General features: G+C 45.5%; 1 protein-coding gene across 2 annotated transcripts in view; it reads left to right on the top strand.

Moving 5' to 3' along the window:
* Positions 1 to 18584: 18584 nt before the first annotated feature.
* The window catches only part of KCNS3 (potassium voltage-gated channel modifier subfamily S member 3), a 39578-nt gene continuing 37447 nt past the window's right edge, over positions 18585 to 20715 (top strand). The window contains exon 1 of one of the 2 annotated variants that reach the window (XM_008054001.2): positions 18585 to 18794. The gene's annotated coding sequence lies outside the window, so the exon portion shown is untranslated. Of the gene's footprint in view, positions 18795 to 19363; positions 19514 to 20715 lie in introns of those variants that run through there. The other variant, XM_008054000.1, reaches the window with a different exon arrangement.

Raw genomic sequence — 20715 nt, 5'->3', positions numbered from 1 at the left:
AATACAACAGAATGATAATATGATTATTTCTACATGTGGCATTGCAAGTAGTTTTAATTTTAGAAAGCTGCAATATTATGCAGCTGCAATGGCAAAACTGAGCCACAGGAGGGAGCCTGTCACCCTCTAATGGCTTTTGGGACATTCCCACCGAAGAAGCTGGTGTACAGCTTCTGCACTCTGGGGAGACTTGGGACGTCTCAGTCGGCTTTAATCCTGGTCTCAGAATAGGCCCTCCACCAAAATAAAACCTGCCCTACACTCTCCTTGATAACGTTAGCTGCCTAAACGTAGAGAAGGCAGAGTGGTGTTCTCAGGCCTGTTCTCCACTTAGCAGTGTGCCTCAGTGGCAGGAGATGAGGCCTCTATCTTGCCTGCTTAATATATTGGGGGAGTTACTGAATTGAGTGGAGCTTCTCTTTTGTCCATATGGATGGCTAGGAACATCTGCAAGTGAAAGGGGAAATAACACAGCGGAGGAAATGTGCCCACCACAAGTTCACAAGCAGGTGGCTCTAGGAGAGAACCCAGGGAGAATATGTGAAGGTGAGTTTAGCCTCTGGTTCCCTGAGTGGACACCTGCCAAGTGGTGATCTTGAGGATCTACCCCTGAGCAGACGTTCATGCAAGTGGAGGGTTAGGAGGAATGGCAGAGGGGAGGGAGGCAGTGAGTGATCCTCTGCTCCCACCCTTCAGTGTGGTGAGAATGATGACATTCCTCTGGGCCTGCTGGATCCCACAGAGGACCCTTCAGGCCTGCAGGTTTGCCCTGAGAGAGCATCTGTCAAAACACGGGCCCTGATAGCAAGAGGAAGAGGGAGACGGGTTACCTCCCACATCAGTTAAAGGGGCAGAATGGAGCCCCTGTCAGGTCCTCCGAGGCATGCCCCAGTGGCCAGCCTGTCCACCAGAACATGTGCCATACAAGGGCATTGGAGGCCATTGTGTGGCAATCAAGGAAAGCCATGGCCACTAACAAGGGACCACATCAGTAATTAATTCAGTAAAAACAAAGAAACGCCCCAACTAACCACCCCCACACACATATACTTGACACAAAATGTTTGGGTTTTTTCTCCCTCTTTCCCTCCACCCTGTCCCAGTACCCTGGATGTCTTGATCCTAGAGAAGGAAAGGGCAGTAGCTGGGAAAAAACAAGTCCCATCTACCCCAGGTTGCTGCAAGGGGAGGTGCAGACCATATGTGTCCCTGGCTCTAGGTCCTTTCAGCCACAGACCACACCTGTCCCCAGTTCTAAGTCCCCTGAGGCACAGGCTAGCCAGCAATGGCGGGAGGAGGTTTGGGGGGTGTTTGCTGAGGAGGAACAGCTGTAAAGAGCTGGAAGGTCCTTGACAATATAAAGTTTTATTTCAAACCAAACTGGACTTTTGACAATGAAAATTACCTGAAGGCTTGTGGAATCTGCCCAGCCTATCACTAGGGGCAAAAAAAGAGAACCACTTGACAAGATATGGTTGAAGCCAGTGATTAGAAAAGAATCCTTTTCCATTTCATTATCAGGTTGAGAATGATGAACAAGCTTTTCTGCGTCTCGGTTTCTCTCTGGATCTCCTGTAATAGTGAACAGTGCTGTTAGGACTCTCCCAGCAGGTGCGTGGTGCTCAGAGGGTGGAAGAAAGCATTCTGAGGAACTGACTCAGAGCAGCCAGAGAGAGGGCTCAGAGGCTGAGCCAGCCCTGCTCTCTTAATACCTCACTTCTCCAGCAGCCAAAATACTTGAGCAGAATCTATCTGGGTTTTGTGGAATCAGGAGAGATATTTCCTCAGTTGGCCAGAGAAGAAAAGTAATTGCAGATCATGGGATAAGAAGCCCTAGAGCAGGGTTTGACAAACTTCTTCTGTAAAAGTCAGAGAGTAAATATTTCAGGCTCCGTGGGCCATTCAGTCTTTGTTGCAGACTCCCCCATTCTGCCCTGTAGCTTGAAAACAGACATAGACAATACACACATGAAGGGTGTTCCAAGCAAAACTTCATTTAAGGACATGTTATGAGCTAGTGTTCTTTTCATTTTTTTCAACCATTCTCAGCTTGTAGCTGTAGTTCATAGACTCCTGCCCTAGGTCATTCCCTGTAGATTTATGTGAATCAATAACTGTAGTCTTGGGTGATCCCTGCAAGCAGTTTCTCTTAAAAAGCACACACATGGGAGAGCAGATCACAGAGGATGTTACAGCTCCCTGTAGACTCAAACACCAAACCTCCTGGCACTCAGCACTAGGGCCCTGCTGTAGGCCCCCCTGCTGAAGCATTTCGGCTAAGCTTTGTTCTTCCTTTTCTATTTTGGTTGTGAAATTCCCAGAGGACAGTGACTGTCAGCCTCAGCGATGACGCACACGATGTCCTGAGAGCACCTGTGTGTGTGCATGTGTGTGTGTGTGTGTGTGTGTGTGTGTGTGTGTGTGTGTGTGTGTGTAGACTTCACAGAGGACATTTTACATGTTTGAGAAAAGAGCTCCTCTCCTCCAACTTCCTCTTTCTTGAGAACAAGGGAGCCCCAAGAGGACAGCAATGAACTCAAGTCCATATAAGCAGATCAGGGGCCAGGAAAGGACTAGGGTATAATTATGCAAATATGCACAGAGAGCATGCTTTTCAGAGTCTTCTATGGTCCAGCACCCTGCTAGTCCTGTGGGGAGAACGAGGGAAGGGCTTACAGTCACTGTCTTAAACTGGGATTCAGCCAATTCCCCCTTCCCATGTCTTGGGCAGATTTCATAGGTTTTGGCTCCTATGTGTATTAAAATCAGTTCAGTCCAGTTTATAATGCCAAACTCATGTGATTCAAAACTATTTTTGCCCATCCTAGGCCGTTTTCATGTACCAAGGGCTTGGAGATGGAAGTGGGGCATGGTATGCTTTACTCCCACCTCTCTTTCCTCCTTTGCCTCTTTCGCTAGTCAGCTGTCACTCTAGGACAGTAAAGGGAGCAGCGGTAGAGGCCAAGGGGACAGTGGTTAACAACTGGCTCTTTGGAAAACTGTGCTGATGTGTAGTGTTTACAAATTTCTGTAGGATAATATCCCATCATATCTGATTTCAAGCTGCCAACATGGTGCCACTGAATGTGGAGTTGGGAAGAAATACACAGTAGTACACTCTCACAAGCTGGTATGAACTGGTGTGAACTGGTGTGAGTTGGTATGAACACACTCCTGGGACAGGGATAAAGGGACAGTATCTAGCTGAGTAGGCACTGATAGCTCTGTCTTTGCTGAATGCTACTGCTGCTCTGGCCGACTCAATGGGCTCTTGATGTCCTCTATGGGCTAGCTTCCTAGTGGGCTCCCATGGCCTCCTCCCTTGTAGAGGCCTAAAGCAACTCCATCTTTGATGCTAACTTACCATCTTGGCTTCTGATTAACCCTAGTTCTGGCAGTACCCTAAGATCTACTTTATTTTCTGTTACTGTAAATCTTGCCCTTAGGTCAAAACAACCTTGAATATAAATCCTGCCCTTAGGCAGATTCACATAGCATTCTTGCTTTTCTTTGAAGGGCTGACTTTAATTGTCTCACACATTCCTACCCTATGGTGTGTAAGCCTTGGGTTTGGGGGTGGGGTAACAGTGCAAGGATCCACCATTTTCTCTCTTGGCCTCCTAGACATAGCTTCTGTTCTTAAGTTCTTATGAAATCTTTCTTTCTGAGAAAGTAAAGTTGTAAGCCTCCTTATTTGACTTCTCAGCTTCCTTAACCTTTGGGGGTAGGTTTGCATAGACCTGTTCACTGCAGAACACTCCTGTTTGGTCCCTGCATGTGGGAGACCCAACTCTTCCACTCCTCCTCACCTCCTGCCACAAGTGCCCAGACAGAGCCTCTCACTGACGAGGTCCCTGTACCAGATGAGCAACCCTTCCATGTGGGGTACCTGCAAGATGGCTCAAGTTGAGCTAGGTTCCATAGTGTCTACTTGATCCACAGGAATCACACAAATCACAGCAAAACATAGGAGTGTAGGTAGTTTAGCCCTGTCTGAATGTTTGTGTGTCTCTCACCCAAATTCATTTGTTGAAATCCCAACCTCCAATATGATAGCATTAGGAGATGAGAACTTTGGGAAGTGATTAGGTTTTGAGGTCATGAATGGCATTCGTGCTCTTATAAATGTGGAGCCTGAGGCCCCTTCCATCATGTGAGGACACAACAAGACAGTGCCATCTATGAATCAAGAAGTGAATCTTCATTTGTCATTGAATCTGCCAGTACCTTGATCTTGGACTTCCCAGCTTCCAGAACTGTAGGAAATGAATTCCCATCATTTATGAGCTACCCAGGCTATGGTATTTTGTTATAGCAGCCTGAACAGACTAAGACAAGCCTCTTGTCTCCCCACTCCCAATTTCTTCTGCAACAAGTCTGCTGTGTTAGTAGACGTACAACCAGAGAATAAGCCACTGATCTCCCTTTCCTGTAACTACTTCATGATAAGAGAAGATTAGGGAGGGTTCGGAAGGCCAGAACTAGCTGGAGAATTTTTCCCTTCAATAAGCATTTTTTAACACCTCCTGCGTTCCAGGAACTCTGCTTTGAGTTGCAAGGGGCTAGTAATAGGCTAATATTTACTTCAAAATACTTAACATAAATGCTTGATAAAAAGCTAGGCAGTGGCCTACCATTCCTGAATCAAAGCATGCCACAGAACTGAGCTATGGATGTTCTCATTATAACATTTTAACTCTTGCCAGAAGGATTCCCAGAAGCCTGAGAAGAGAGGGCCTCACCAGAAGAGGAATCTGTGTCTCAGCATTAGAGCGTTGTTGAGAATGGACATTTTAAGCAGGAATCTGAAACTCTGCTGTTACCTGCCCAAGATCTCCTGTAGGGGGAAGTGACCTATGCAGAGAATTTTAGAAACGTGTGTCTTTCAGTATGGGATTTTAAGAGAAAGTTGGATTCCTTTAGGGCAGAGGAGAGATCATTAGCAAGGTGGCAGAATTAGTGGGAGGACACGAGCAGCCATTTGAATCAGTAGTGGTCATGAGGCTATGGATGTGTATGTATATGTTGGGGGTCGGATGGAGCAGGGGGGATGCAGGGAAGATACAGGTAACAGGACTTGCCAGATTTAGAAAAAAATTATGTATATATATGTGTGTGTGTATACACACACACACACATACTCATAAATACATATGTGTATATATGCGTGTGTAGACATATAATGCAGTTTTTTAAGTATAAATATGTTAATGCAATATTTGAAGAATCTTTTGAAATAATAGTTCTGTCAGAACAATGATTTAAGTGAGTTTATTAAATAAATCAGTGGCGCTGGGCTCAGTGGCTCAGCCTGTAATCCCGCACCTTTGGGAGGCTGAGGTGAGTGAATTGCCTGAGCCCGCGGGTTCGATACCCACCTGGGCAGCGAGACCTCATCTCTACAATAAATAAAAAAATCAGCTGGGCATGGTGGCGCATACCTGTAATTCCGGCTACTCGGAAGGCTGAGGCGGAAGGATCGCCGGAGCCCAGCAGGCTGAGGCTGCGGTGGCCGGGAGCGGCCACTGCACTCCAATCTGGGCGACAGAGTGAGACTCCAACTCAAAAAAATAAAAAATAAAAAAATAAAATAAAATAAATAAATCAGTGATATTATATGAGAATTTTATCATTCATAAAGATCCTCATCATATTGGAATGAAAAAATTAAAATATGTGAATTATGAAACACTACATAGATGGATCAACTGTGTCCTTAGATTTGGATACCCTAATTTGTTTAGTAGTGGGGCAGTGGTTTTCAGGTTTGATTTTAGATGTGTTACTAGATAAATCCATGGCTGAGGAAGAAAAGAAACAGGATGTTAATTTTCTCAGGGTGATGATGATGATGATGATGATTTTTTTAATTCAGTTATCTCCTAGCAGCTGGTTGAGAGAATGCTTGGGAATATGAACTGTTTGGTGCTGCTTATACATTTTATTTTTTATAGAAAGAGCTTTAGAGCTATTAGAAATAATTCTTTGAGTGTTAGATTGCCCCAAGGAGACAGTACCAGCACTTCCCTGACAAGTGAGAATTCTCCAGCTTCTCTGAGAAATAAGTGGCAGGCACTTTTCCACCTGAGTATGAGTCCTGATCTGGAAAGGTTGTTTTCCCTAGAGTGAAATGAGGATCACCAACTCAGAGAACTGGATCAATTGGGACGAGTGTTTAGAGGATGGTTTAGGCATTCAGGAAAATGGAGAACTAGGATTACAGGTTTCTTACCAGCAAACAGACTGTCAGATACCAGCAGGGCTGAGATGGATGGATGGATGGATGGATGGATGGAGGAAGGATAGATGAATGGATGAATGGTTGGATAAATTGATGAGAACATTGTTAAATTGCTCTAGAGAGATAAACTGAGGCCTGTGAAAAGCTGCTTGATTCTAATAAAAAGGCTGGGTAAGGATTCTATATCATGTTTGCTGACCTTGATGAGCCTTTCATATGATATCCTGATGCCTGTGGGTGGTGTTCTTTCTATTTTTTTGAGTAGGAGTCTTTTTCTGTTGCCTAGGCTGGAGTGCAGTGGCACACTCATGGTTACCCCAGTGTTGACCTGCTGGGTGCTGATGATCATGCCACCTCAGCCTTCCAAATAGCCAAAACTACAGGCACGGGCTACCAAACCTGGCTAATTTTTAATTTACTGTAGAGACAAGGCCTCACCAAGTTGCCCAGGCTGGTCTTGAACCTGAAGACTTAGGCTGTCCACTCGCCTCAGTCTCCCAAAGTGCTGAGATTACAGGCTGAGCCACTGAGCCTGTCCTGGGTGGTGTTCGATCAGGAGAAAGGAGAAAAAGCATTTGTGGAATTTTGTGAAATCCATTTAAAGGCAAGGTCCAATACCCATTTACAATGTGGAACTATTAGTAACAGAGTAGGTTATTACTTACATTCTGATCAAAGTATAGTTGGTGCAGTCCTGGATTCCTGCTCTAATAAATATTAGTGTTACCATTTACTATCAATCAGTGTAGAAGCACAGAGGTGTAGATCTTTTGTTTTGCAAGTTCCACCCTCAGACCATTGGCATCACCTCCATGAGACACCATGGGTCGTCTGGAATGACCAAGGACTAGTCTCTCAGAAAGGTGGCATGGCTGATGCCTGGGGGTATCATTAAGGCAAGAGGCTAGACTCACAGCAGTCACAAATAATGTTACCAAGACAGGAAAGCAAGCAAGCTTGGCAAAGAGCTCATGAGACTCAGAGATGCAGACGGCAGCAGTGGGAAAGAAACAGGCCTTTCTCACGGCAAATCTGATCAAGCTCCTGGTTGCAGGTAACTGAAAAAAATGACTGACAAATTTAATCAAAGGGTAATTTCTCAGGATCTCATGGTGTTCATGAGAGTTGAAAAGATCACAGTTGGTAATTATCAAGAATCAAAGGTACCCTGGATGATCAAGAAGCAAAAAGAAGGAACAGGCACCATCACCTCTGACAAACCATGTCCACCACGCGTCCATGTTTGTATTACTTGTTTTTGCACAAAGCCTTGAGAGAGAAGGCTGATTGGCCAAACGTGGATCTCCATTCCTTTGAGGTTAAATTGCTCCCTTTTCCCTGAGAAATGTAATCATCTGGCATTCTTTAAGACCTACCTGTCTTTTTCTCTGACCAACCTTCTAAACTTAATGACTGTGGGTGGTAATTTCTACCCTTAAATGAAACCTGGACTAAATACTGAAGGAATAGGAGCTGACAAGAAAGCTTGTCCATTCCAGTTTGGATTTTCAGTGGAATCATTTTTTCCTACCCTCAAATTAAATTTGGAGTTTGTGTTTATACGAGTTCTCATTTTATTTTATTTTCTGAGTTGAGATCTCACTCTATCATCCAGGCTGGAGTACAGTGGCATAATCATGGTTCACTGCAGCCTAAAACTCCTGGGCTCAAGTGATCCTCCCACCTCAGCCTTTCAAGGAACTAGGACTGCAGGTGTGCACCACCATGCCCTGCTATTTTTCTTTTATTTTTGAGTCAGGGTCTCATTCTATCACTCAGGCTAGAGTGTAGTGGCATGATCACAGCTCACAGCAGCTTCTACCTCCTGGGTTCAGGCAATCTTCCCATAACAACCTCCTAAGTAGTTGGGACTATAGGCATGCATCACCACGCCTGGCTAATTTTTTATATTTTTGTAAAGACGAGGTCTCACTGTGTTGCCTAGGCTGATCTCGAGCTATTGGACTCAAGCAATCCTCCTGCCTCAGTCTTCCAAAGTGCTAGGATTTCAGTTGTGAGTCACCACATTTGCCCCCTGCTAATTAAAAAATAAATAAAATTTTTTTTTGTAGAGATGAGTTCTCACTTTGTTGCCTAAGTTGATATACAAGTTCTTATGGCCCATAAAATGACCATGCCAAGACATTTTGATGTAATGTGTCCTGAAGCCATGCCTAACAGATGTCTTCGATGGGTGGGTTGAAGTATACTTCAGGATGAGTTTGAGGCTCCCTTATGCTGTTAGAAGGAACCAGAATGGGAAGGCAGTGGTGGTTGGTAAGGATCTAGGGACCTTCTGTGTTTTTGTCCTGGCCCCACAAATGTTTGGGACAGATAGAGCTGAAACTGCGGGTTGCTTTGTAAATCAGATTTTAAAAATTACAGCCAGTCTTTGCAGATTATATTGGATCTGGTCAATTGGCTTAACTAACCATTTGGTGAAACTTTTCCATTGATAGCAAACTTTTTAAAGTTGGGACCATGTGTGGTTAATACATAGTGAATTAACATTTTAAAATATTAACTAAAGTGCTTCCAGTTCCATTTTTTTGGTTGCAATTTTCTCCCTATTTATTCAGAGGCATTCTGTTGCCTCCATAGGATTAGGATTGTTACTATAGGAATGTAAAGGGAAAGAAATGTCAGAGTTTCACTTTTGACTTGCACTATAGGTTCTTAAAGTCCAAAACAATGACTTTGAGAGAAAGGGATTCATTATTAAAGTTCAAGAGCCAAGTCCTGGCACAAACAGCAGGTGGGAAAAGAATAGTTGAAGGACAAGTTTTCCTACACAGAAGTTATAGAGCTTGCCATGAAATGGTTGGAAGACTTTTGGAGAGAGGTGAGAGAGCTGGTGGAGACCCTAGGAAGGGAAAGAAGATGAAAATTCTAGGTAAGTTTGTGAGAACTCAGAGCAAAAAATATCAGTTCCATCTTTGGAAAACCATATAGAGCTTTCTGCTTTCAGCATAGCCATGGAGCCAAAGATTCATGGCAGCTGAGTGAGTTGTATGGAATTGAGAGACTAATTGTACCTTCCACCAACCCATGAGAGCAGAGAAAGAGATCAAGAGTTTCTGAACCCTGCAAATATACTTCAGAAGTGCTGCAAGTGGAATGATGGACCATAAGCACTGGAGTTAGGTTCATGAGGTAACAGAATGCATTCAACAAGCAACTGAGGATTTAGGGAGCTTGTGGGCATCAGTGATGAGTGATAATGTAGGATAAGTATCAAGTGATGGAAGTCCATCCCAGCAGAGACCCATTGTGGTGGCTTTACTCCACTTACCCCCAATGTTGGAGTGATACACAGTCCTCCATGGATCATAGATACTTCCAAGCAGGGGAAAATCTTTAGGTTAAAGAGTTCATCTCTAGGAATCACCAGATTTACCTGTACTTACCAAAATTGTTTTCCACTGCCATAAATGTAATGACAAATTATGATAAAGTAAATACATTTAATGATAAAATAAAAACAATCAAAAATTTGCACCTCTGAATCTGGGCCCTTGAAATTCACACTTAATGACCACAGTTCTTTGCATTGAGCCTGGTGCAATACTAATGTTCAGAAATATTTGTTGACCAGGGAAAGAATAAATGAAAATGTGGCTCTTCTGATTGTCAGGGAGAGCATATTTGAAAACATGCTGCCAGCCCTTTAGCCTAAGAGACCCTGCTTGTCATCATATGGCAGTACTTGCCAACTTTACCCTGCGATGGTTTTCATATAACGAGAACTCAGCTCAACCAGAATTTTCACAACCTAGTACTTCATTGTGAGAGTAGAAACATATGCTTTAATTTTATTTAGGATTTGTATTGATGCTTTTCATTATCCAACTAAGAATTTATTTTGTTTGTGAGAAATTTCTTTTTATATACAGAAAAGGAGTATGAGTACTTAGGGCAAGAAAGAAAAGTAGAAGATAATTCACATTTATTACTCCCTATTGTGCTTGATGGGACACAAGTTTCAAGACAAACTTGTAAGTTAGTGTTATTATTACCCCCACTTTATAATGATTAAATTGAAGCTTTTGTTAGTGCACTTGGCATTCAATAGACCTTTAAATGTTGGCTGTATGAATTAATAAATGAAAGCTGAGTCATGTGGTTAATGCTACACAGGCATTAAGTGGTGGAGCCTGGAAACAAGTCTGAAGCCTGTAGATTTCTACCAGACTATGAAGTGCATGCTATGGTTGTAAATTATCTTTTGGTGATTATCCTGGTCCATTTTAGCTGCTATAACAAAGTACCTGAGACTGGGTAATCTATAGGTGATGAAAATTTACTTCTCGCAGTTCTGGAGGCTGGGAAGTCCAAGATTAAGGTGCCAGCAGGTTCAGTCTCTGCGTCCAAGATGGTGCCTTGTATGCTATGTCCTCACAAGGTAGGAGAGCAAAAGAGAGTGAACATACTTTCTCAAGACCTTTTATAAAGACCCTGATCCTAAATATGAGGGCTCTGCCCTCATGCCTCATGACTTAATCATCTCCTAAAATCCCTACCTATTCATACTATCATGTTGGCCATTAAAGTTTCAACACATAAATTTGGGGGGACACATTCAGACCATAGCAATGACTGCTTATATAAATCCTTTTCCTCTATAGTCTCAGATCTCTTGATCATAATTATTTTGACTCTCCAAAGTACTTAGGAATAAGCATCTTTCTTCAAAGCAGGAGAAAAATGAAGGGTGTGTGAAGTCTCAGAAAGACTTTAAGACAGACAAGATGAAAGCTTAGGGATCATATCTTTTGTGGCCTCTGTCTTCTCAGTAAGTGAGTAGACAGGTTATCTGCTAAGCATGAAAACTGGAGATTTAATTGGGCTAAACACATTCACAGGGTTTATAGTAGAGAGAACTTGAATGGGGTTTTGTGAGAAATGCTGAATAAACTAGAGTTGAATAAAAGGTTTGCTGAGTTGTAGAAGGGATCTCTGAATAGTTTGTGAGGGTAGTTACTAAGCTCATGAATTTCTGAGGGCAGAGTTATTATTCCTAAGTTGTGAATAAGAAAACTGAGAACTTCCCTAGGTTCTGTAAGTAGTAAGTGGCATTTTAGACTTGTGTCAACTCCTGTAACTGTCCATACATTTTTATGGAGTTGACTGTCAATATTTATTTATCAATTGATTATTTGGTAAAATGTTCACTTCTTGAGAGCAGAGAGTATGTGTTCTTCACCTTTGTGTTTTCCTTAGTTTTCCTTAGTACAGTGTGCAGTTCACAGGAGACTCTTGAAGGACTTGAAGGACTGGGATCAGAGCTAGAGGGAGAAGGTGAGGAAAATTGAGTCAAATAATAAGTCTATCTACAAGGGTAACCCTGGAGGGAGAAGAACAGAGGCTCAGGTAGGAGCTTAACTCATACTCTCTTGACGGTCTCCCCAAGGAAAGTGAGACCTCATGAAGTCCAGATTGCCCCTGGCTCATCAGGCTTCTTCTGACCCTGGAACTGATATTTAGGAAGGAAACTTCCTTTTCTTGCTTTTCCACAAGTCCACCTTTTCCACAAGTCCACCTTTAAGGTCAAGGATTGACTTACAAGCTTTCTTGTTCTTTATGACTCAGCACCTCACTTCTAGATAGTTCACTGATCCTTCAGTTTATGTATGGTGGAAAAGTCAGGATGGTCCTGGGGAAAGGGGCAGGGGCAACAGGAAGGATACTCAGAGATCTATTTACTAGTCAATGAAGAAGAATTTCAATTCCCATATCAGACCTGTCCATGCCCTATGACCAGAAATTCTGCTGCTGAGTATATATTCTTACCCTCAAATTTTCCCCAGGTTCATAAGGTAACACGTGCAAGGATGTTCATCCCAGTGTTGTTTGTGGTGGTGTGAATTTGGGGCATTTTAGGTGTTCATCACTGGGGAGTGTTGGGTAGTGTGTGGACAATGCACACAGTGATAACGAGAAACCGACCAGATGCACACAGAGCAATAGAGACAGAACTAAAAAAAACACTGCACCGCACAAAGTGGAACACAAGAGAAGATTAAGATAAAGGACAAATTACCATTTACATAAATTAAAACTGGATGCATTCAAAACAGTCATATTCATTTTAAAAAGACATGGACAAAAAAGGCTATCAAGAAGCAGATGAGAGTGGCTGCCTACAGAGGTGGGATGACCAGGCAAGTGTAGAATGGAAAATGAAGGAATAAAGAAATAAGCAAATAAAACAGAAGAAAGGTGTTCATGTGTTAATGATGACAATATACCATAATTGAGGAGTATAATTAAGTTAACCCTCTGTAACTTAGGGGAAAAAAGGAAAGAAAGATGAACTAGGTCAGTGCAGTTGACCCACACTGCTTGGCAATCCAGCCATATGTAATGAGGATGAATGGAGTGTTTTCGAGACGGAATGATCTGCCGGTGACAGCCTGCAAAGGGGGGCATTTGCTGCCCAGCTTGTTTCTCCAGAAAGACCATTTTATCTCTTCGCACCACCATATTTGTATATGCTAGAATTTCCTCCTCATTCTTAAAGTAAGAAAATGTGATTTTTTTCAAAAGAAATTTTAATAGAAAATGAAAAAGGACAAAAATATAGAACAGAAAGACATTCAGAGAAATTGTGTCTAAAATTTTTTTATTCTTAAGAAACTCGCATTCTAGTTCCTGAGCTCTTGACTGACCCATTTCCTGGACACCTGGCCTTAGTCTCCCTTCCATGCCCCAAATAGACCTCAGGCCCTGACCCTGTCCCCTACCTCCACTTGAGTTATCCTTCCTTTTCTTTTTTTCAGAGGGTCAGGGGCAACTTTTTCACAGATACAACCAAATAATGCCTCGTGCTGTCCTCTTATGTATGATATTTTCAGTTTAACAGGGACGTTCTGGAAACACAAGGGAGAATTTTGGTGTCTGTGTTTTAGAATGATGGGTACCACTTGAGTACTTTGAAATCTTTTACTTGAGTACTTTTACCTCATGATGATGGGCACTCCTATTTCTTTTCCTTCCTGACCATGGGTCAGTAGGCCCTTCATTCCTATTCAGGTCACCAGAGAGCAGGGTAGTAAGTTCTTGAAGCCAGGGCTAAGGAAGACTCTGTCCTAGAGGCATTGATTCTAGCAGTACAGGGCATTATCAGAATCCAAGGGACTGGGAAACATGAAGAGGAGGGAGCTTCAGAAACCATCACCTGGGTCTGAGGACAACATCCAGATCCCCAACCCTCAGCATGCAGAAACTCTGTCCTTTAAGATAGAGTTCCGGGCTGGGCTTGGTGGCTCAGCCTGTAATCCCAGGACTTTGCTCCCAAGGCAAATGGATTGCCTAAGCCCGTGGGTTCGAGACCAGCCCGGGCAATTTGGCAAGACCTTGTCTCTACAATAAATAAAAAAATTAGGCGTGGTAGTGCACGCCTGTAGTTCTAGCTACTTAGAAGGCTGAGGTGGAAGGATCGCCGGAGCCCAATAGGTCAACGCTGGAGTGGCCATGAGTGTGCCACTGCACTCCAGCCCAAGCAACAGAGTGAGACTCCAACTCAAAAAAAAAGAGAAGAGTTTAGCTATGAGTGACCAAAACCTCAAATAGCAAGGGTTGAAATTAGATACAGATTTATTTCCTACATATAAATGTAGGCAGTCCAGGGCTGTTAAAGTGTTAAAGGGTCCTAGGCTCCTTCTACCTACTCATACTCACCAACCATAATGTGGCCTGCATTTTTGAGTCAAGATGTCTAGTCTGGATCCAGTTATCTTTTCTGTACTCTACAGGGCACAAAGGTGAAAGGGAATGGGAAAGGACATTGCCCTCTTCTTTGAGGATGCTTCCCAGAAACTGAACGTGCAACTTCCACTGATGTCCCATCGGAATGAATTTAGTCACATGCTTTTTCCTAGGGAGACTAGAACATGTAGATTTTATCCTAGGCAGCAACATAGCTGGGAGGATGGGCAGCCATCTTGTTTTGCCCTGGACTGAAGGGGTTCCTGAAATGTTGGACTTTCAGTTTTAAAACTTGGCAGTCTTGCCTGGCACCGTAGCTGAGGCTTGCGATCTAAATACTTTGGGGTGCTGAGGCAGGAGGATTGCTTGAGCCTAGGAGTTTGAGATTAGCCTGGGCAAAATAGTGAGACCTCATCTCTACAAAAGTTGAAAAATAAGCCAGGTGTGGTGACATGCACCTGTAGTTCTAGCTACTTGGAAGGCTGAGGTGGAAGGATCACTCTGAGTCCAGGAGGTTGAGGTTATAGTGAACAATGAGTGTGCCACTGCACTCCAGCTTGGGTGATAGAGTGACACCTTGACAATACAAAACAAAATGAAACAAAATACAAACAAAATAACAACAGTAACAAAACCACACACACAAGGAAAAGAAAAACATGGACACTTTCAGACAAACTGGAAAAGTTGGTTATCCTAGTACCCAGGTAACACTTGCAGATACTGTTACTGAGAAAGCAGAAAACATCATGGGGTGTGTCTTACAGTCTCTGCCATGAGAATAGTCTTCACTCTTCTGGTTGGAAATGAAGGCTAGGCCCTAAGTTCCACCCCACAAATGAAGGGCTACTAAAGTGATATAGAATGACCCCAGAAGAAAACCATAAAGATGACATATCTGGTCTCTGGTACCCTTGGTTTGCTTTTCATGCAGTCTCAATAACTTAGTTTGTCCATCCATCCATCTGTCCATCCATCCATCCATTCATCCATCCAGTCATCCAATCGTCTACCTTTTCATCCTTAAAGTATTCCCTGAGCATCTCTAATAGACACTGATAATATTGACATGAATAACACCACTTGATTCTTGCCCTCAAGGAGCTCATGGTTTAATAAGAGACTCAATTCAAACAGATGATGAGTGATAGTACAGGAATAAAACTGTAATTGGAGCTTTGTACCAAGTATAATGGGATCCAGTAGAGGAAGCAACTAAATTTGGTTTGTGAGTCAGAGAATGCTTTACAGAATAGGTGACATTGTCCTTGATCCTGGAGATTAAGTGAGCATTTTTCTAGGTGGAGAAGGAAGCATTATAGGAAGAGGACATCTGCAGGGCAAGGCTCAGGTGGCATGCAGTGAGCACAGAGGAGAGATGGGTCACTTCTATTGGGCTGGAATGTAAGAAGAGTGCCAAGGGGAGGGATGGGGAGGAGATGCAGTGGGGAATGAGTAAGGCAGAGAGAAAGGTGTGAAGAACTTGAAATGTGGTAAAAAGTCAAGTTGTGATAAGATTATAAGCAATCTGGAAGGCCATCCCTTGCACTAGTTTCATGGGCTGACTTCTCAAAGTCTTTCCTGTACTCAAGTGTGTCATGAGGACCCACCAGTGTGATATAGCAGGTGCTTTCCTCCGTGCGCCTTTGACTACAGCACAGGTGTTCTGCGGCACTCACCTTAGGCAACACTCCAAGTATCCAAGGAGAGCATTTCTTTGTGCTTGGAGACTTAGGCCATATTCTGTCACAGGGTTTTTCTTTCCTTAATAATTTATAGTCTCCTTTTATCTATAGAAGTATAAAGCTTTTAGAGATGGCAAGGACCTTAAAGATCATATAGTCCCAACTGAAACAGAGAGCCACAGAGGAATGTTCACTGAGCTGATGAGGAACAGAGGTGAATTAGACTTCAAGTCTTTGGACTTCAAGACCATAAAGACCACGAAGGAACTTGTAATATAAAAATAATACCATAGGGCAGTTACAGTAACTGCACATTGTTTTCATAAAAGCAGCATGATCCTTGTAGTAGTGAACTGAAATAAAAGCATTCTAGCTAACTAATAACTAAATTAAATTTAATACAAATTTTGTCTTGAGCTTCCTGACATCCAAGGAAAGAGAGACATGTGATGGTTTATGCTTTCTTTTTATCTGGCAAAATATAGCAAAGAAAGAAAAGATTTAAGTTTTCACTCAAATTAGATGGAACTGAGCAGCCCCATGACAGAACTTTCAGAAATTCACTTTACAAACATGCAGATCCTACAAAAGTTCCTGGAAATTCAGTCTTCAAGGAGCCCATTGTCTAGTAGAAGAGAAACAGCTAACATCCCATACGGTAGGTGCAGTGAAAGAGGAAAGCAAAGGGTGCTGGGGGAACCTGGAGAGGAGGGACATAACCCCTGATGAGAGAGGGGATTTTCCAGAGAGTCATGATGACCAACTGAATCCTGTCCTAAGGGATAAGCAGGGCTTGGTGCTTGGGAACCATCTTCTAAGTAGCAGGAGCACTGCTGTGCATGTAGGGAAACATGACCAAGTCTGGTGGGTTTAGGGAATTGCAGATGTTTCATGTGCTCAGTTAGGCTGGGGTCATATTCAGGCAGCTGGGAAGAGTGGAGGTGAGTGAGAGTCACCAACTGAATAAATGTTGCTCACTATGACTAATACCCCCTTAATCCCCACCTTCCTGCCAGAGACGAGTGCATCTTCATTTTCACCTGTAGACTTGTTCCAATTTAAGAAGCAAATTAGTACATCTTTTTCTTTCAGGGCTTAAGGAAGTACTAATCCAGCTTTTCTTTTATCTGGTATCCAGCTAGTTTCCTGCCATCTGGACTTTAGAATGAATAAAAAGTCAAGGACAGATTTGGAAGGGAGGACATGGATGTGTGATAGGTGAGTAAGAGTGAGAGATCTCAAAAGGGGGACAGTGTCCAGAGCAAGGGGGACATGGAAACCTGGAAGACAGATTGAACACAGTCCACATTGGCTTGAAATGTCTCCATCAGCTCTGGGAGTCCTCTGAAACCAGAGAGGAGTGAGCACTATTGTTGGCTGATGATTTACCCCTCACAGACTAATGCATGACTTGTTCAGAAGATTCTCTATGGGCATGGCTAATTAAGAGAGGATGGGATGTCAAATCATGTGGCATAAAGACATTTTGATGGGGTAGGAGGTAAGCATGTGGAGGCAGTTAGATCAGAGTATGCCTCTGGCAATGGAGACTGAGGTACAGAGGAAGAGGCTACACACCCATTGTGTGGGTGGGTGTTTATAAGAGTAAATTTACCACTTTGCCGGGCTTAACCTTGGCCTATGTTTGGGGTGAACTTTTCGGGAGCAGACCTGCCTTATGGGCCATTTGATGCTGTCCTGTTGATTATTTCATCAACCTCACATGATCACACTGTGAGGGATGAACCTTTCTTACAGGCGACAAAACCAGGACTGAAAGGTGAAGTGGCTCCTCCCAGGGCTCAGTGGAGTGAGAAGCCCCATCTGTGCGACTCTCATATCTGTGCCCTTCACACCAGCTCCTGCATGCCCACCATGGAGGCCCACCCCTTCTGTCCCTGCAGTCCCACTGTGTGTGACTGTCCTCTTGTTCACATGTGCCATCTAGACCCCGTGAGAAGGACCTCACTGCCAACTCTTCTGTACCGCAGTTGCCTTCTGCAGTGCTTAGAGGTTCTGAACTTATCTCCTTCTCAAGCAAACCATGCTGGACTTTTTGGATAAACTTAGTCATTTAAAAATGATTAAATAGCTAACCGCTGGGAGAGACCTGAGAGCATTCTTCTAAGGGGCTGATAAAAATGTAAACACATTTTTGGGATAATCTTAGATCTTATGCTAAAGATGATGAATTGTGCATGAAAATTACCTTCTTTAACCACTTGCAAACAAAAGTGTAGACAAATGCTTTGAATCGTCTTCCATAGAATAGGAGACGGGAGTGGGGGAACTAAGGAACCATGGGGTTAGGGACAAAGAATCACAAACAGTGCTCTGTGGCCACCTGCACTGGCACCTTAACTTCTATGAGACAAATAAAAATTCTGAAGTCTGGTGGTCCCCAAGCCTAGGGGGAAGACCATCGTAGGCTTTGGCTTCTCCTCTGTCTTTTCTGCTTGCTGCTATCCTCTTCTCTGGGCTCAGCATCCCTTAGGGAGGTAAGTTTCACCTCTTTGAAGTTTACAAGATACCATAAGCTTTGCTCCCTTTTCTCAGATTCCAGATGTGGGTTTTTATTAAAGTCCAAGTAGCAAACCTAGACATACCACAGTGTATTCGATGAGGTCAGGAAAGCGTACTTTGCCTTTTCCAAAGATCCCTTTGCCCCCATTCTCTGCCCAGCACTTGGCTCAGGGCCTGGAACTTAAATACATGGCCCTGCCAGGCGCCTACCTGAGGTGAGGGTAGGCAGGTGCTGGCTTGGGGGCAGCTGGCAGAGTGCATGATGTGGGGTGAGAACCCAGGGAACATTGGGCGCCTACATCTTGGAGCAGCTGGCTCCAAGGAATTATTGCACGTCTGCACAACTTAAAAATCTGCAGTTTGGGGGCGGGAGGGGGAGCGCGGGGGTGGGTCCCCGAGCGTCCCATTTCTCCTCCTGGCTGTCGACTGAGCGTTTTCTCTCAATGCAGAGAGGCCAGCGATGCCTTCCGGACTACATTCTGCCCTCTCTGAGGTCCAAGGTTGTTCCTCAGCCTCAGATGAAGAAATCTTTCTCTGATTCTCTCTTCCATTCGTCCTTCAGAAACGGGATTCGATTCCTCTTCTACATATGAGAAGCATCGGCTGGATGCCTATGTCCAGCCACTTCTTCTGATTTGGTAAGTCGAGGAAAGGGACAAACCCTCTTGTTCTGCACTGTGCACAAGTCTTTAGGCAGCAGGACTGGTGACAAACATTGCAGAAACTGGGGCTGTATCCTCCCTCGCACTTTGTTTTAAAACAAGTTGGGGGCTCGAGACTTCTTGGGAAAATCCGGGCAAATCTGCAAAGTGTCGCTTGGGCCACGATTTAGGAGAGGCGCTTGCCCGAGCCGCTGGGGCGGCGGGACCGCGGTGCTTCCGGCCCGGGTGGACGCGCCAGAGGGGGGCGGGGGGCGCGCTCCTGTTCCCACCCGGACAGGGCCGGCCGTTCCAGGGTGACTCTGCACTTGGGCCTGGGCGGGGGCGCACGGCCGGCAGGGCCGTGTCTCAGTCCATCCTTCCGTTCGCTTGCCTCGCGGTCTGAGCCCCGCAGTCCGCAGCCGCCCGCGCCCTCGGCCCGGGGCGCCCCGGCTGCGGACCAGACGCGCGGCGGCTGGCGGAGTCGAGACCAATGGGGCGGTGGCCAAGCGTCGGGCCCCGCCCCGCCCCGCCCGCAGCTCTGGGGAACCTCACTCCAGCCGGGCGGGACCGACGGACTGACCGACCCACGCGGGCCAGCCCGCTCTTCTCGCCGCCGCGGCGGCGGATGCGGGGCCGCGCCGCGAGGCCTGATCCCTGCAGCGCGGGCGGACGGCGTCGCAGAGCGGAGCCGGGCAGACGCGCCCGGACTCCTGCAGGTACCTTGCTTGCGTCCCCACCTCCCTGCACGCTCCAGAGACTTCTCCGTGCAACCCTGCAACTTTACCGCACCTTCACCCACCTTTTGCTGTCCCAGTCACCCGTGGTCCAGGTCGCGGGTGCACGACCTCGAAGGTCTACGCCTGCAGGGGACGTTTCATCCTGCTGGGCTCCCGGCTCGCTGCTCCCCTATCCTCTGGTCCCCGGAGCCCGTCGTCACTGGAGCCCTGCGACTCCGCCTGTTGCGTGAGCTACTGGCAGCGGCGTGTGGGTCCCTTTGAAAGCCGCGGGAAAGGTATCTAGGATCAGCTTTCGGGACATGGGGTAGGGTAGGGTGGAGGACCGACTGGAGGCGGGAGAATCCATGAGCCAGGGAAAGGCGGCACTTCGCGGAGGGGCATCCCCGGGGCGTTTCCTTGACTGGGAAGCTGTTCCTTCTCTTCCTCGAGAGGAGGCGCTTTCCTGGAGCTTGTAAGTGCTTCCCAGGCCGCCTGCTCCGCCTTCTTCCCTGCCGTTCGTCTCCTCCTCTTTGCCCTGCAGCGGGGTTGGCGCCCCGCGACAGTTGCAAGGAGGAGCGCACCATTGCCCTTGTGCAGCCCTGCGCCCAGGGACGGCCGGCGCGCTCTGGGTGGGGGCGGCTTGGGGCTTGTCAGGCCGGTGTGGAGTAGCCTGCGGACTCTGCCTTTGGATCAGTGGTGGCGGTGGGGTTGGTTGCCCCGAGGTCAGGAGCTCCTCTTTTCTGCGCCCTTCTGGGTGGCTGCCTGACCTCTTGAAGCTCCTGGGCTGGCAAGTGAGCCAGTCCTGCCGGCAGGGGCCGCGGCGAGCCTGGCTGGGAGCCTTTCGCATTGCAGGGATCGTTCTGCACCCCCCACCCCCGCTCCGTCCCTTCTCGTCCATTTGGGGAAAGGAGCACCTTTTGCACCCTTGGTGTCTCCCTTTGGTCTTGGCTGGGGAGACCGAACCGAAAGCTTAACTCGGGCGGCCCGCGACTTGGGCAGAGAACAGTAAGAACTACCTTCACCTGCCAGAATGATCCAGGGGCGCTGGTTTGCTGTCTGGAGGCCGAAAATATTCTGGAAAACTGAGCTCAGGCCTGGACAAAATCTGAGGAGACCTCTTAGGATAGGGTGGGAATGTCAACTAAAGAAAACAAATCAAGCTTTTTATTTTTATTTGTTTGAATTACATTTACTTTTGCTTA

Source organism: Carlito syrichta, unplaced genomic scaffold (assembly GCF_000164805.1).
Source record: "Carlito syrichta isolate Samal-C Ts95f unplaced genomic scaffold, Tarsius_syrichta-2.0.1 Scaffold288925, whole genome shotgun sequence".
Classification (NCBI taxonomy): Eukaryota; Metazoa; Chordata; class Mammalia; order Primates; family Tarsiidae; genus Carlito; species Carlito syrichta.
The sequence above is the reverse complement of the archived record's forward strand: the minus strand, read 5'-3'. Positions and strand labels throughout refer to the sequence as shown.